Source organism: Portunus trituberculatus, chromosome 48 (assembly GCF_017591435.1).
Source record: "Portunus trituberculatus isolate SZX2019 chromosome 48, ASM1759143v1, whole genome shotgun sequence".
Lineage (NCBI taxonomy): Eukaryota > Metazoa > Arthropoda > Malacostraca > Decapoda > Portunidae > Portunus > Portunus trituberculatus.
In genome coordinates, this window is record NC_059302.1 from 16,015,074 (window position 1) to 16,017,842 (window position 2,769).

Genomic DNA, 2,769 nt, shown 5'->3' on the forward strand with positions numbered 1-2,769 from the left:
CGCTCCACTCACTGACAGCGACTTATGTCACCACTCCAACCCGTTTGGAACCCTCACTGTCTCAGTGTTGATATTCACTCACTGCATCAGCCCAAGAGGGACTAGCTCCCTCATGTGCTCCAAGACATGTTCATGACCAAATTGTCCAAGTACCCCACGTTCAGGATATTCATGTTTATTGTGATGGGTCAGTCAATGGCAGCAGATCCAGATGTGGACTGTTCATGCGCGACTACATCTTTCCCAATCACTCCACTGACACTGAGGTTTCCAGGCGGTTCTCTGCACACATGTCTTCCACTAGGGCAGAACTGTATGCTGTTCTGGAGGCGCTCCATATCGTGGCGCCTCTCCATATGAATGTTTATCTCTTTGTTGACAGTCAGGCTGCATTGTATGCTCTTCAATTTACCTCCCCCCATGGACTGTGATCTAGTTAATATGTATCTTGATCTCATCCACGCCGTAGAAGGTGCTGGTGCCATGGTCCATTTCACCTGGATACCCTCTCACGTGAGTATCCCGCTAAATGAAAAGGCTGACTGTCTTATTCTAAGTTTTCATGTGAATATATTAACCTAACCAATGTTATACTAGATTTTGTTTCCTATGTTTCATAATGATTAAGCTGTCATGTCACAAATCACTATCAAACAATGAATCTTAACTTGACCTTATACATGACAACCTAAATGTTTGCAGAAATCAAATTACATGCATCATACCACTTTCAAGTACTGCATTGTAATAATTTTCAGGGCCCACGAGAAAACCCGCAGCATTGTTGAGAGAGGCATCGGGCAGCTGAAGCGACATTTTCACATGCTACACAGTGAGATTCGAGTTGGTCCTCCATCCAAGGTCTGCCAAATTGTAGAAGTTTGTGCACTGCTGCACAACATCTGCAAAGCAAGAAACATCATTCTTCCTGAAGAAGAAGAACATCTTGCCGCAGCCGAGGATGGAGGCAACGAGGAGCGACCCCCAGCACAGGAAGTTCAAAGTCGCCATGAAGGAATCCTGTACAGGGATGAATTTGTTGTGCTTCACTTCAAGTAATTAACACAACCCATAATGCTGATTATAGTAGCATTCTTCAGTTTTTTCCCCTCTGTCACTTTGTTATTTATATTTATATGTCTTGTTTTGTTGTGTGTAGTTATGTTGGTGATTTCATCTTCCTGCCCTCACTCTCTGCCAGTCACCCACTACTTCAAAGATAGAGTTCTTCACAGATACCACTGTATCACTGTTCAGCCTTACAATATTTAAATGGGTTATGATGAATGTGTATCTCAGCAACATCTAAAAAAATAATTAACACACTTTCACAACTAACTTAAATGATTTTTTCTTAATTATTTTTCACTTATTTTTATGAGTGTGGCATTGACTACATTATCAATTGTTCTGTAGTATATATATATATATATATATATATATATATATATATATATATATATATATATATATATATATATATATATGTGTGATACAACTTCAAGCAGTAAATCAATGTCTTTCTTTTACAGCATTGATGAATGATGAGACACCAGTGTCATGACTGCTGAGATTGGTGTTATTCTCATGTTTTTTTCTCTCTCTCTCTCCCATACCTGAAGTAAGTAGATTGTACGTTAGCATAAAGAAACTGCAGTTAGTTTTGTGTAAACACTTATATTTGGTTGAGTGGTTACAAACAAAAACAAATAGTACATTATTTATATCTTTATTATTATTTTTTATTTGTTTGTTTCAGGTACTCTAGTTTTTTTGTGTAGTATATGTACTTAGCCTGTTCTGCTTCTTGTTTCCTTTCCTGAGCCATTATAGATTCTTCAAGGAGTGCAAGCTCAAGCTTCCTTTTCTTCTGCAGGTGGATGACCTCCTCCTCATCCACATACACCAGTGATGTACCAGGCAAGTCTGGCCCCTGTTGGTGCCACATCACTGGCGCTGCAAGTGGTGTGGCAGGTGCCTCCTCCACACCCACTGCCTTGGTCACCACTTCTCTCTGTTGGGCTGCCTCTGCCACTTCCCCAGCATCATCTGCTGCCTGCACACTGCTGGCATCATTAGTTCTAACTTCAGAAACTAAGCTGATAATGTTTTTGGTTTTATTGCTAAGGACAAAAGTAATAGAAACCAGTAAATCTAGCTAAAGGTACAATGTGTTTGACTTAAATCCTATTCTGTTTGAAGGAGGCCCATGTCTAAGAAACTGTAAATCCCTAAGACTCATTATCATTAACACATTCACCCAATGCAACACCATACTTATGAGGGGAGAAGGGATGGGAATTGAGTTAACAGTATTAGTTTTTTTTCTTTTCTTATTACTGTTTTAGCTGTTTGGTTAAAGAATGAAAATAAATAATGAAATTTTCTCAACACTAGATAACAAATTTACCATTGTGTTTAACTGTAAGTTGTAAACTAAATGGAAACACAAGTATTTTGGATTCCAGACATTTGATACAACATTGTGGCCTAATATTGCTATATCTACAAGTGGCTTATCCTTTGTTAAGGAAGGTGCATTCAATGATGCTCTCCTTATTGGTACACCCATAAATAGAGACATTCTTGGGGTCCAAAATCTCAATTATCAACTCATTGAGCTGGGAGAGAGGAGGGTTGGCAGGAGGTCCACCACCTGGAAAGTAAAATATAATCTTATTGCTACTGAATTGCAAATACAAATAAATAATTTATAAAGAACATGTTTTCACATAACATTTGTAAGTCAGATGTGTGGTTGGAGTAATA

The 2,769-nt window shown here is 38.7% G+C and overlaps 1 long non-coding RNA gene across 1 annotated transcript; it reads left to right on the forward strand.

Moving 5' to 3' along the window:
• The first annotated feature begins 765 nt into the window (after positions 1–765).
• On the forward strand, positions 766–2,002 carry LOC123498658. The gene is made up of 3 exons (XR_006672755.1): positions 766–1,055; positions 1,533–1,589; positions 1,877–2,002. It is a non-coding gene; the product is annotated as an uncharacterized LOC123498658 (long non-coding RNA).
• Positions 2,003–2,769: the final 767 nt, after the last annotated feature.